The sequence below is a fragment of the Myxine glutinosa genome, chromosome 4 (genome assembly GCF_964187855.1).
Source record: "Myxine glutinosa chromosome 4, kmMyxGlut1.1, whole genome shotgun sequence".
NCBI lineage: Eukaryota > Metazoa > Chordata > Myxini > Myxiniformes > Myxinidae > Myxine > Myxine glutinosa.
In genome coordinates, this window is record NC_136264.1 from 149,082,849 (window position 1) to 149,097,798 (window position 14,950).

Below are 14,950 nucleotides of genomic sequence, written 5' to 3' on the forward strand. Positions count from 1 at the left end.
TGGAGGTAACACTGCGTTATGGGGTTTAACTTTGATTAGAGCAGTCTTGCTGTTGACCAAAAGTGCTTGTGACCATTATAAATGATCAAAGCATTGTATGACAGAAGTAGGCCATAACCATTACCGATCAGTCAAATCTCAGTGAGCAATCCATAGCACGCAGCAGCTGCACGTCATGGTTTGCACCCTCACAATCCTGCAATCCCATGTCGTGCTGCTACGGTGGGCCAAGATAAGTCGGTCGTAGCATCCTCATGACATCATGAGTGGAAAGCAATTAACCAATCTCTTCTTACTTGGCTGTCACTGCTCCCCATGCACCATATATGCATAAGCTCAACCCTCATGCCCTGCACACAATGCCGGCACCTTATGCCCGCTGCCAAATACTGTGGGTTGTCTGTCTTAAAAGGTTTTAACCTTTCGACCCACACCACCTGCTGGACAAGTTTCTTGTCCAGACCTTTAAGACTCCAAACCCTTCAGAAACCCCATCACAAGTTGCATATATATGATAGAGAAAGGAAACCAGATTTCACAAGCATTTTTAGCACAGTCATGCTTTTGCCTTATGTGCAACGAGTATCAGTACGTGGACATAGTAGCGGATGACAAAGGATGGGAGGTGACGCGACATATTTACCTCCACCACCAAAGGTGGTTGGAGGTTATGTTTTCACCCTGTCAGTCTGTCTGTTTGTGAACCAGATATCTCAAAATGTCGAAGACGGATTAGGACCAAATTTTGCAGACCGGTAGTGTATATGACGAGGACGAAATGATTGGATTTTGGTGAAGATCCTGATTCGGATCCGGCTAGTAGAATTTTTAAAGCGATTCTTCACCATTGGGAGATAGGGCCAAAACGATACAAAGGCAGGATATCTCAAAAAGTTTGACAGATTTGGACAAAACTTGGTGGAGAGGTTGTGTGTGTGACAAGGACAAATACATTCGATTTTGGTAAAGATCTGAATATGGATTCGGATATGAGAATTATTTAATTTTTTTAAGTGATTCTTCACCATTGAGTGATGGGGCTAAAACCAACATATAGCAGGATATCTCAAAAAGTTATGGACGGATTTGAACGAAACGTGGTGGACAGGTTGTGTGTGTGACACGGACAAATCGATTCAATTTTGGTGACGATCCAGATACGGATCCGGCTGGTATAATTTTTTTAAAGCGATTCTTCACCATTGGGAGATAGGGCCAAAAACGATATATAGCAGGATATCTCAAAAGGTTGTGGACGGATGATTTTGATTAAATGCGATTCTGTATTGTGATTTTCTAGTCTACTCTGGGATACAAAACAAACTGTTGGCGCTCTACTGAGTGCCGTTGTAGTTTTGAAATGTTTTGCCTTATGTGCAACGAGTATCAGTACGTGGCAGACTGTCCCATATTTTTGCTAAAATAAAGAAATAATAAGAATAAAAACAACAATGCAGCCCTTGTAGCCTCACCAGGAATATGCAAAGGCAATTTGGCCCATTACAAATGTACCATGTCTCATTTCAAACACTCTTGGATCATACAGATATAGTGTTAACTATACTGCCAAACTTTAACAAAATGAAGCAAGTGACATACCTGAGAAAAATGAGTTAAGTAGCCCAATCACATCACGGGAGCAAGTGGAATCTAATGGCACACATATTTTTGTAAGTATGGTTCTTATTTTAGCTTTAACTGCCATGTCAAAAGGAAGCAAGTACCAGCACATGAATGATTTACTATAACAAATGGAAGCAAGTAGCCAAACATGTTCTTATAAATTGCTAACCAGAAGTTGGGCAGTATAAAGCTAACCAGAAGCAAAGAGGTCGGCCAGGAAAATGGACCCAAATACCTATTCTTTTCAAAATATTTAACTTCCAGAGCCTATGTGCACACAGTGCAAATGGGCTTTCAAGTAATCATCCGAAGGAAAAATTGCATCATGATGTAGCGCCCCCTCTTGGCACTGCAAAACTCGAATGGGAGCATTAGTAAAAACTTTCATCTCATCTGGGAACTGCAGAACCACCGATTCATGTTCGTCCGATGATCAAATCAGTGTCGGCCCAACATTGGCTATGTTGACCCAATGGAAGTTCCTGCATAAAAAGCACAATGAAAACTATTACGGTATAATAGTCTAAATGAGTTGCGAAGACCTGCAAGACAACCACAGGCCGATTCAGGGTCTCGTTCATTTTGTTATGATAGTGCATTCGGAACATATTCACACCCCTTGACTTTCTCACATTTTGTTGGTACAGCCTGAATTTAAAATCAATTAAATTGAGATTTATTGTCACTGATCTATTTTTTTTTTTTTTCTTTACAGAATAATTAAAAATGAAAAGATGAAATGTCTCAAGTCAATAAATATTCAACCTCTTTTGATATGGCACTCGAAATCGAGCTCAGGTGCATCCAATTTCATTTGATCATCCTTGTGATGTCTCGACAACTCGATTTGAGTCCACCTGTGGCCAATTCAATTGAATGGACATGATTTAGAAAAAAAACACTTCTCTCCAAGGTCCCACAGTTGACAGTGCATGTCAGAGCAGAAACTCGACCACAAAGTCCAAGGAACTATCCGTATCACTCTGAGATATTATGAGGCGGGATAGATCTGGGGGGAAGGGTATAAAACAACTTCGAGTGTGTTGAATGTTCCCAAAAGCACAGTGAGCTCCATCATTAGGAAATGGAAAAAATATGGCACGACCTAGACTCTTCCTAGAGCTGGCCGTCCGACCAAACGGGCAAGGACCTTGGTCAATGGTCAGGGAGGTGATGAAGGACGCAATGATCACTGACAGAACTACAGAGTGCCTTGGCTGAGATGGGAGAACCTGCCCAAAGGACAACAGTCTCTGCAGCACTTCACAAATCTAGGCTTTATGGGAGAGTGGCCACACGGAAGCCACGCCTGAGAAAAAGGCACATGACAGCACGCCTGGAGCTTGCAAGAAGGCACGTGAAAGACACAGAGTGAGGCAAAAGATTCTGTGGTCTGATGAGACGAAACTTAAACTCTGGCCTGAATGGAAAGCATGACGTCTGGCGGAAACCGAGCACATCTCATCACCCATCTAACACCATCCTTACCGTGAAGCATGGTGGTAGCCACATAATGGTATGGGGATACTTTTCAGCGGCAGGGACTGGTAGACTTGTAGGCATAGTGGGAACAATGAATGGAGCCAAATACAGGCAAATCCTTGAGGAGAACCTGCTTCAGAGTAAAAAAGACCTTCGACTGCAAAGAAGATCTACATTCCAACAGGGCAACGACCCCAATCATACAGCAAAAGTAACACTAGAATTGCTTCAAAACAAGAAAGTGAAAATCCTTGAGTGTCCCAGCCAAAGCCCAGACTTGAATCCCATTGAGAATCTGTGGAAAGACTTGAAGATTTCTGTTCAACGACACTCCCCATCCAACTTGACAGAGCTGGAGCAAATCTGCAAGGAAGAATGGGAGAACCTCCCCAAATCCAAAAGTGCAAATCTGATACAGACATAACCAAAAAGACTCAAAGCTCTAATTGCTGCCAAATGTGCTTCTACGAAGTAATGTCTCAGGGGACTGAATACTTATGTAAATTAGATATTTCTCCATTTCATTTTCAATGAAATTTCTAAAAACATGTTTTCACCTCGTCATTATGGGGTATTTTTGTAGATCGGTGACAAGAAATTTAAAGATAATCCATGTTAAATTCAAGCTGTAACACAACAAAATGTGAAAAAGTCAAGTGGTGTGAATACTTTCTGAGGGCACTGTATATCAGTGTCCTTGCTGGAATCTGTCCCCTGATCTTTCCACCTACACTATTATCTGCCCTGCATTCTCAGCCACAGAATCTGGAACAAGCTCCCCTACACTTTCAAGGACTATTTATCCATTGAGGCTTTCAATATGGCTGCACAATACCACTTCCCTTCAATTACAAAGACTATATGATCCGTTTGACCCCAAGTTATCATTGAATTATAATCGCAACTTATGTTTCTGCTCTGTGCGGTTTTGTGGCGGAATAAAACAAACCTCCAAACCTCCACGCTTTGCACAAAAAAAGGTGCAAAAATAGATCCTAGCAACTACAGACCAATCAGCCTTCTCCCAATTATCAGCAAAGTCATGGAATCCATCATTGCTTCAGATATGAAATCTTTCCTCTTCTCCAATGGCTTGATCTCTGATCATCAATTTGGTTTCAGACCTGGTCACTCTACTCTGGACATGCTGCTTCTGCTTTCTCAACAATGGATGGAGGTCCTCAATGCCAAACAGGAAATTAGAGCTGTCTCCCTTGACATATCACCTGCCTTCAATATGGTCTGGCACCCCGCTCTGCTCACCAAACTCTCCTCCTTTGGTATCCATGGAAATCTCCACGCATGGCTGGCGGACTTCCTCTCTAGTCGTAGTCAACGTGTGGCCCTGAATGGGTTTCTCTCATCTCCTCTTCCTGTTCAGGCTGGAGTTCCCCAAGGCAGTGTTCTGGGCCCTGTGCTTTTTCTGATCTTCATGAATGATCTCTCTGACTCTCTTGAAAATCCTCTCTATCTCTTTGCTGATGACTACACTCTCTGTCGCCCCATTCCTCATCCCTCAGATCAGCAGTCTGCAGCCTCCTCACTCTCTGCAGACCTGGACAAAATCACAGACTGGGCAAACAAGTGGAACATGTCTTTCAATCCTGACAAATCTCACACTCTTACGATGTCTCTCCGAAAAGACCGACTGGACAACCCTCCCATCCACTTTCTGAATAATCCTCTCCAAGAAGTTCTGTCACTCAAGCTTTTGGGTCTCAATTGCCATGATCTTTCCTGGGAAAACCACATTTCAAATCTGGCCTCCAAAGCCAGTCGCCGACTGGGCATCCTCCGTCGTGCGAAGTCCCTTGGCACACCTGAGCTCCTCACCACATACAAGGCTTTCATCCGCAGGTCAATGGAATACTGCTCTCCCCTCTGGGCTGGTGCTCCTGCCTCACACCTAGCTCGTCTTCACGCTGTTGAAACCAAAGCGTTCAGAATCATTGGAATCTCCCGCGATGAAGCTAACTCCAAGGGTCTTTCACTCACTCACCGCAGGCAGGTGGGTGATCTTTCCGTCTTCTACCGACTCCTCTCTGGCCTTGCCACCCCAGCTCTCTCTGGGCTCTGTCCCCCAAATATTCCTGCAGGTCGCACAAGATCTGCCTGCCCCATTATGGTTAAACTCTTATGGTTAAACTGCCAAAATCAAGACTCTCTGCTCACCTTCACTCCTCTTTTCTCCCACCTCTGGAACAAACTCCCTCACTCTCTTCAATCCCACTCCACCCTCCAGGTCTTTAAAACAGCTGTCCACCACCATCTCTTATCTTCCCCCATCCAAAACCTTGATCTTTTCTACCCCCGCTGATTTAAACCCAAATCCACTTTTTTGAAATACCAACTTCTGTACTGGAAGTCCTTGGTATCCTTGTGTTTTATACTTCTCCCACCCCCACCCCCCCCACCCCCCACCCCCTTCCCACACCTCCCCCCCCCCCCCCCCACCAAGCCCTCTCCCTCCCACACATCTCCCTGCTCTCAAATGTTATGTTTGTGTGCTTCCCCTTCTCTCCCCATCTTGTCTTCCACTCCCTCTTTTTATATATTTTGTTTGTCTGGTTGATTTGTTTGTGAAATAAATGTTAGCTCTTTCACGAGCCTCGATTCAGTATACAAAAAAAGAAAGAAAAAGAAAAAGAAAAAAAAGTCTCACCCACAAGGTAAACAAGAAAGAGCAATCAGAGATTGCAGACCCTTGCCAGGACATGTTTTTAGTGGTCTTTAAGGCTTTTGTGTTAAAACAAATATGGCGACCGAACCACGTGACCGATGACGCCATCATTTTTTTTTTCTCCACCAATTTATCCATAGACGCTCAAAAAATGTAATCTTGATCGGATGAAGTTTTATACATGTCGAATTATGACGTCATAATGGAGGAACCTATGACATCATCATTAATATATGTTATTCCCCATGAAGAGTTCTTTACAATGCGCCATGTCTCAATTTTTTATATGCAGCGCTTTCGGAGATATAGAGGTGCAAAGTTTTTTGGTTTTCCCAAGATGGTGCCCCTACCACGTGACATATGACATCATAATTATCATTAAAAATTCTACAGGGCGAGGCGCTCCTACGGTAAAAATTTCATGTCAATCGGACCAACGGTTTCCGAGAAAATGAATTTTAAAAATGCAGACACTCACGTACGGCACACGAATGCCTAACCCTGCTTTTCGCTTTGCGAGCACAGGGTAACGAGTCAATGATGACCCAGTGATCCATTTTGCTTCCCATTGGAAATTGTGTTTTAACCCAAATGACATGCAATTTATTTCTTATTCTTGGGCAAGGCTTGTGGAGCATATCATTTTTGGAGAGGGGGGGGGAAGGGATGGGGTGGGGGGGGGGGGAAGAGGGGGGTAATGGTGGAGAGCAAAATAATTTGAGAAAATGGCAAGGGTCAGTCACAAGGCTTTACATATTGAGTTCAATCATTTTTACATACAACGACAATACAAAATCATTGTACGCAAGCATAATTACGACGGCTGCATTCACGTGATCAACACCCCCAGATCACGTAAAACATAAAACACGATGAGAACCCAGTTTTTCCCATTTTCATAAAGCCAAACTGCCAGTTCGCAATAACAATATCACATGTTCACTGTAAGCCAGCAATTCCCAGTTTAAACAACATTAAACCTTCTACAATAATGATTAGATATGACGAAATGCAAAAAATCAATACGGTGATACTCCACACTTCACTTTAGCTTCGCAATTTTGGCAATTCGCTTTTTTTAAAATTTAAATCCACAAAGCGAGTCAAAAATTAGAAGTTTAAATACACCGCCTGGCCCGAAAATATGACTATCGACATCGCTAGCAGCCAATCAGAGCATCGCCTCTCCACCAATCAGCATGTGTTGTCTTTCGGCTCTGTGCACCGCCATATTAGCAATTGTGCTGAAAGCCTTGAGGTGAAAACTCTATTGATGTTGGTGCCACCGCTGTTGGGTGTGAATTTGGTTTATGGAAGTCGTGTGTAACGACAATTGCAAAAAAGAATTATTTTTTTTAAAGCATATGCTGTACGTAGTCAGTCCACAACTCCCGTAGTTGCTACAAAATTAATGAGATCTCGGAGTGCAGGAAGTTTAATGGAGAAGATGGAGAGGCTTTTATCCTCCTGGATTGGGAATACGAATCAACGTGCTGTGTCTTTAAGCGAGGCAGTAAATATGGCTTTATACGATGAAATGAAAGAGCAGAAAGGCGAGGGATAAGGCGCTGAGTTTATATGATGAAGTCCGTCAATATTTAAAGTATCAGCCTGGTGTTGGCTTAGCGGTTAGGGTGCTGGCTTGGGATCCTGGGTTCGAATCCCGGTCAATTGCTGAATTAACGCAAGGGGGGTTGACTCATGACTCAGCCTGTCATCCTTCCGAGGTCGGCAAATTGAGTACCAGTTCACTGTTAATTCCTTTTGTGTCGCAAGAGGCGACTAACAGCGTTGGCGGCAGGAAGGGCATCCGGCCATAAAACATTGCTTCAAAAAGGGGACCAAGGTGCCTGAAGAAGGCCAACCCCTGCTCTGCAGGGAAAATGGCCTCTAAAGGTGGTTCTTCTTTCTTCGTCAATATTTAAAGTCCTTGTGGAAGTTTACCCTCCCCAGCTACTTTTTTATGCGGATGAAATGGGGGGGTTTTTGGTCGAGGATGCTGTCCTGTACATTCATTTCCAAGGAAGAGCAGAGTGCCTCTGGCTTCAAGGAAGCAAAAGACCCCCTGACACACCACCTTGGCGGCTTGCTACAGGAGACTTGAAGTTAAAGGAAACTTTACGCTGACCCCGGGCCGTTTTCCCAGTGAGGGGTCCATGGCCGTTCTCCGGTTGGCTTTTCACGTCGCTTGCACCCCAAGGATGTGTCACATGAAGTGGTCCGTTTTGCCCCATCAGGGCCAGGCCCGGTTAATGAGGTGTCAGGATTGGGGACCTTCTCGGGGACTTCGGGAGCAGGTGCGATCCTGTCCCCAGACCACTTCTCGTGTACCTACGCATCTACGGAATGAAGACATTCGGTGGGCAAAAAGTTAGCTCCGAAACACCTCATTGGTAAATTATTTTTACATTTTTTATAACTAATTACTAAGATTTATTTGTTTAAACGTATTCATTAATGATTTCAGGTTATTACAGTTAATATATATATTGTTTGTGGGAATGATATTTAGGGGTAAATAAAATGTTTAGAAGAACGAGAGTTATTTCTCAGCATTTGCTTAGATAAGTGTGATGTACTATTTGTGCAAAAGATATGTGTTACATATGTAAAGTGTGATGCTTGTTCTCCCTACTCTACTTTTTTGCCCTCCCTTATTCAAAGCTCTGGCTGTACGTTTCTAATTGTTACGGATTCGTCACTTTCGTTGTTGTGGTTTTCATCGACTGTAAACATTTTTGGTTCCATGTACTATTATTGTTGTCATTTAAGGGAAATAGAGATTACTATTTTCAAAAGGTAAAAAATTTAATGTTTTAAATGAAACCGGAACCGGACGACGACGAAGAGGAAGAGGAAGAAAAAAAGAAGGCGGAGCGAGTGAGTTCGACAAGAAAGCCGAGCTGCTTTGAGGTCTGGAGCAAACGTTGGTGAACGAGGATCACGAGTGAACTTTGGGTTTCCCGGGAAAGGGATTCCTGCGACAGAGTTGTCATCGCTGTGACAGATAAACCTGCGTGACAGGTTTTGCGGTCGATTCCGAAGAGAATCGTTGGAGTGCCATTACGTCTCGAGAACGGGCCATTGGCCATTTTGACTCGCGCCCGATTTTCGCATCGCTCCAGGTTTTTCACCTCGCTTCAACCATTTTCACCACATCTAGACGTTAACCTGGTGTATGTGTGTAACGTGGCTTTTGAGTGGGAAATCTGCGGTTAACCGATTGGGAGCCGTGGAACGTCCATATCCAAAGGGGTGATTTCCCAGTCGCCTTGAGGGCACCTTTACGCATCTTTGGCAGCGTGACTGTCACTGTCAACCAAACGGGATTCTGGTCTCGATTTGACATCGTTCTGACTATCACTGGAGCGTGGATTAACTTTGGCTTGAAGCCGGGATAGAGACTGGGAATGTTCTTGTTTCACTCACTTGGAGCACAGTGAGTTACCTTGTACGAACTGATGGTACCATCATAGGAAAATGATATATTGGTTGTACAATTGATTACGATTGTTTTTTGTACTGTTATTCTTGTGTGATCTTAATACAATACTTGTTTGTTGGTAACAATTGGTGCGGTTTCACCATTGATCTTTGACATACAGAATAACACATCTTTCTGCCGTGACTCCTCTCGGGGCTCGGAGGTACACCGTGACCGGGGTTTGGGGAGGAGCACGTAACAACACTAATGTTATTTTCCTCTGTTTACATGTCTTTACTAAGTGCACATGAGGACCTTGCAGCTCAAGCCACACGAATGTGCAGGTGTGGAGAATCTGCATTGAGGAAGTCAGAAATAGCCTCACCACAGGAGTTGACATATGGGGCTAATCTGCATTGAAGAAGTCTGCAATTAGGGTCACCACGAGAGCTCACATCACGTGATGGGGCTTAGAAGTTGATCGCACATGCGGTTCCATTAATGGCTGTTTGGAAACAGAGGCAGCGATTTGAAGGATAGTTGGTGATGCAGCTAACGCAGAGAGGCAGTTGGTGGCACAGCTGACTCAGAGAGGCACAATTGGCGAAGCAACCGACACAGACGCACAGTTGGCAATGCAGCCCATGCAGAGAGGCACGCTTGGCAAAGCAGCCCACGCAGAGAGGCACGGTTGGCAAAGCAGCCCATGCAGAGAGGCACGGTTGGCAAAGCAGCCCACGCAGAGAGGCACGGTTGGCAAAGCAGCCCACGCAGAGGCACGGTTGGCAAAGCAGCCCACGCAGAGAGGCATGGTTGGCAAGGCAGCCCACGCAGAGAGGCACGGTTGGCAAAGCAGCCCATGCAGAGAGGCATGGTCGGAAAAGCAGCCCACGCAGAGGCACGGTTGGCAAAGCAGCCCACGCAGAGGCACGGTTGGCAAAGCAGCCCACGCAGAAAGGCACGGTTGGCAAAGCAGCCCACACAGTGAGGCACGGTTGGCAAAGCAGCCCACGCAGAGAGGAACGGTTGGCAAAGCAGCCCATGCAGAGAAGCACCATTGGCAAAGCAGCCCACGCAGAGAGGCACCATTGGCAAAGCAGCCCACGCAGAGGCACGATTGGCAAAGCAGCCCACGCAGAGAGGCACCATTGGCAAAGCAGCCCACGCAGTGCGGCACGGTTGGCAAAGCAGCCACGCAGAGAGGCAAGGTTGGCAAAGCAGCCCACGCAGAGAGGCACGGTTGGCAAAGCAGCCCACACAGAGGCACGGTTGGCAAAGCAGCCCACACAGAGAGGCACGGTTGGCAAAGCAGACCACGCAGAGAGGAACGGTTGGCAAAGCAGCCCATGCAGAGAAGCACCATTGGCAAAGCAGCCCACGCAGAGAGGCACCATTGGCAAAGCAGCCCACGCAGAGGCACGATTGGCAAAGCAGCCCACACAGAGAGGCACCATTGGCAAAGCAGCCCACGCAGTGCGGCACCATTGGCAAAGCAGCCCACGCAAAGAGGCACGGTTGGCAAAGCAGTCCACGCAGAGAGACACGGTTGGCAAAGCAGTCCACGCAGAGAGGCACGGTTGGCAAAGCAGTCCACGCAGAGAAGCACCATTGGCAAAGCAGCCCACACAGAGGCACCATTGGCAAAGCAGCCCACACAGAGAGGCACAGTTGGAATGCAGCTCATGCAGAGGCACAGTTGGGATGCAGCTCATGCAGAGAGGCACAGTTAGGATGCAGCTCATGCAGAGAGGCACAGTTGGGATGCAGCTCATGCAGAGAGGCACAGGTGGAATGCAGCTCATGCAGAGAGGCAGGTTGGCCATTGCAGCTGCTTTTGAGAGAGATGTAAAAGCCGAAGGAGGATATCAACGCTGGAGGAAAGCGCCTGAGATTGGCAGGAAGAGTGACTGAGTGTGCCAAAGCTGTGAGCATTTATTTCCCCAAAACAAAATGGGCTTTGAAGAGAGCGACGGTTATGCCGGAAGAGAGCTCCAGAAAGCTCTGCTCCAGTCCTCCTGCAGAGCTTGCATCCAGGTTGGAAAGCAACCTCTCAGCATCATTGCTTGTATTGAAATTATTGTACTATATTCTTGTCGAGTGCATGAATGGGCCCTAAGATAAGAACCGTGAAGAAATCGTTCTAAGATAAGAACCATTAAGAAATTGAGACGTCATTTGGTTTGTTCAAGGGCGTTAAGGGTTATAAACAGGTTTATTTACCGCTTCATTTATACAATATTTGTTTATTGCACATTGGTTATTGTCTCGTGCAATCCTTCTTCCATGTCATTTAATTGTAAAATAAATGTACCTTGTCTCGAGTTGGATTCTGCTTGTTGTGCTGACCTCATTTGGTGATTTTGGCATCCTTACACGAGCTGCCTCAATCCGGATTAGAGCGCTTACGATCTGCAGTTGCTCGGCCAGATTAGGAAGGTCGTGAGCGCCTGTCGGCGCATCACTCGGTTAGATACATGGTCAATTGTAACTTCACAAAGGTCCGGGAACTTGCTCGGAGCTGTGGACGTGACATTCATTTTGACATGACCCGCAGATCCAAACCGAGCTCAAACTACCGGTCCCGCGGCTGTTACAATATCATTCTTATGTCCCCGGAGGGAGTGCCTGTGCCCCCAAAATAGCGTGTCAGGTCCATGTATCCTCATTACACAATGCTTCATTAGCCACGTTCTGCGTGAACTTCATATTGCGTGAATCTTTCAGGAACCTATCCTTCGTGCAAACCAATTCATACTTCCTACAAATGTCAATTCATACTTCCTACAAATGTCAATTCATACTTCCGACATCTTTGAGGTATAATCGCATTTTACCCTACCTATGCTACTTCCTGTCTTGGATGTTTTCTTGTTATTTTATTTATTTGTTTTGCTTTATCCTTATATTTTTCTAACTTTCTCTTATAGTCAGGTTCACTATGTCAATAAATTATATTTCGTTCAAAATCATGGTAGATTAGCAAACCTATACATTTTTGGAAAGGTTATAGCACAAGGAAACTAAAAATCAATGTTTACATTTGGAGAGATACCTGTATGGCGGCCATTTTGGATTTTCAAAATGGCCACTGTAAAATACATATTTTGTTCTATTTCTGCCTCTAATTACCCTAAAAACTTTTAAAAATATACTAAACCTATATTTTCAGGGACAAGGAATCCAATGAAAGTATCAAATTAGTGCTATGGGGAATGGTAAGACACGAATCAAAGGTTTTGAATTGCAAAATACTGTCTTTATATTCGCGATAAGTTGCATAATCAAATACATGTTATCATTTTGTACAGGCAGTTAATAACATAAAAATGTGTCACAATAATTCATATCACCAAACATACACAGGCAGTCAGCAAAATCATATATACACATGCAGTCAGTATAACTTCACATCTACACAGGCAGTCAATGACAAAATATACACAGGCAGTCAATGGCATCAAACATACACGATTACAGAATATGCCATTTAGAGTTCGTCATCACTGTCCTGTGTGTCGTATCCGACAATATAGTCCGCATCGTTTTCACAGTCCGTTCCACACAAGCAAAGGTCGGTCAAATTGATTGGCAAATCGAATTGGTCGAATGGTCGATCGAATCGAATTCGATGAATCGAATCGAATCGATCGATTGGTCGAATTGGTCGAATGGAATTGGTCGATTGGTCGAATTGGTCGGAATTGGCAAATGTAAACATTGATTTTCAGATTTTCCATGTAATAACGTTTCCAAAAATGTATAGGTTTGCTAATCTACCATGATTTTGAACGAAAAAACAGTGAACCTGACTATTAGGCCCTTACCGAAAGTGGCAGTATCAGTATGCCTTGGCTGGGGCGATATCGATAAAATATATTTTTTAAAATACTTTTTAATACTGTTTTACTGGCCATACACACTTCCTCTGGTGAGACTCCATTCTGGAAGACTATACAAGCCCAGGCTACGCATTTTTAAGGGGCTGCAATTTTCAGAGGTACCTATTGTCAGTGGCACTCACGAGGAAGATAAGAATTGCAGCAACAACAAAACAGATAAATTTTTCTTTTCAAGACTCCAGCGCAGGAGTCATTTTTAGCTCACCCGGAACATCGTTCCGGGGAGCTTATGCGATGGCGCTTCGTCCGTCCTTCAGTCTGTAAACACTTGCAACTTCTTCTCTGAAACCGCTGATGGGATTGTGACCAAACTTGGCACAAATTATGTTTGTTATGTTGCAACTCAAGTTTATTCACGGCACTAAGAAAATTGAAGTCCAAGGGGATTTACAGGGGGTTGGGAGGGGTCAAAGTGGGTCCAGGTTTGACCCCGTCAAAATAGGTATTTGGTCTCTTCTCCGAAACTGCACACACAATTTTGATGAAACTTGACCACAACCGTCATCACCCGTGATGTACCAATGTTTGTTCACGGCATTACAAAAAAAAAATCATGGATTGTTTCACGCACCACTGAAGAACTTATCTGTAGTGAAATTATACCAAAGTTGAACCCAGGAGTGATACTCGCTTAAGCCACTGAGGGGCGTCTATAAGACCTGGGACATCCGCGACGCTGAGCCACTCCTGTGACATTTACTATGACATGTAGTCCTGTAGTCTTGAATGGTACGTACCCGCACATATATGCTAGACTCGCTTGCTTTGACTATTATTATCGGTCCTTTCTGTATGATACCAAGATCCTGATATCTATTGCATGATTGTATTTTTACAGGATGATGCCAGAGATCTAATTGTGATTAAACCAACCAATGGGACAAAGTTGTGGACCTGATTGATTTCCACGACATTTAATCACAATTAAGATCTACGGAAATGGCGGGACACAAGATGATCAATGTACCGACACTCGGCGCCGACCCACAAGCTGAGGATTCGGGCTCGGAGTTCACTCACTGGCTCAAAACGCTGGAGAACCAGTTCGGCGCCCAGGATGCTGTTCCCACCGCTGAAACGAAGCTGTCTGTGCTGCAAACCAAAGTTGACCACCGCGTCTACAGGAGCATTGCACGATGTACGACGTACGATGCCGCCGTGGCAGAACTAAAGCGACTTTACATTAAGAAACGGAGCGTGGTGTACAACAGGCATCTGCTCGCAACGCGGCGTCAACAGCCAACCGAGTCGATCGATCGCTTCGCCCAGGAGCTGCGACACCTCCTCGCGGACAGTACTCAAGAGGTACGGACACACGAGCAAGTCCAGGACGATCTTGTCCGAGACGCTTTCGTCTCTGGGATCAGCTCTTCAAGTCTGAGACTCAGACTTTTGGAGACAGCTGACCTGACGTTCGCGGAGGCACTACGGGTGGCCAACGTTTACACTGAGGCCCGGGAACAATCTACCGCTTATGACCACGCACGGGTCGTTGCGGGGACTTCTCAACTCGCGCGACCGGAGAGGGCTACCGCCGAGGATACGGGTGCGGACTCGACTACGGCCGAGCCCCTGGCCGCTCCCGAGGTGGACTCGGATTCCGGCCTGGCTGCAGCTACAGCAGCCAGGCCAAGGCCTGACCGGAACGCGACGTGTTACTTCTGTGGCAATCGACAGCAGCCCAGGTCGGCGTGTCCGGCTCGGGAAGCAATATGCCATTTGTGTTCTACTAAAGGACATTTTGCAAAAGTCTGCAAGAAGACCGCGCGGGGCACACGAGCTCGTGCGACCTTGAATGGGCTTATTGCTGAGCCAACGGACCGAGCACAGAGCGGGGCGCCT

The 14,950-nt window shown here is 45.5% G+C and overlaps 1 long non-coding RNA gene across 5 annotated transcripts in view; it reads right to left on the reverse strand.

The window, feature by feature from the left end:
- LOC144888179 (uncharacterized) overlaps window positions 1–14,950 on the reverse strand; it is a 59,872-nt gene that overhangs the window by 24,228 nt on the left and 20,694 nt on the right. For 3 of the 5 annotated variants that reach the window (XR_013623224.1, XR_010984104.2, XR_013623226.1), the window contains one exon: window positions 6,520–8,124. The exons of the other annotated variants lie outside the window; for them this stretch is intronic. This is a non-coding gene — a long non-coding RNA (uncharacterized LOC144888179). Of the gene's footprint in view, window positions 1–6,519; window positions 8,125–14,950 lie in introns of those variants that run through there. 5 annotated transcript variants of the gene reach the window in all.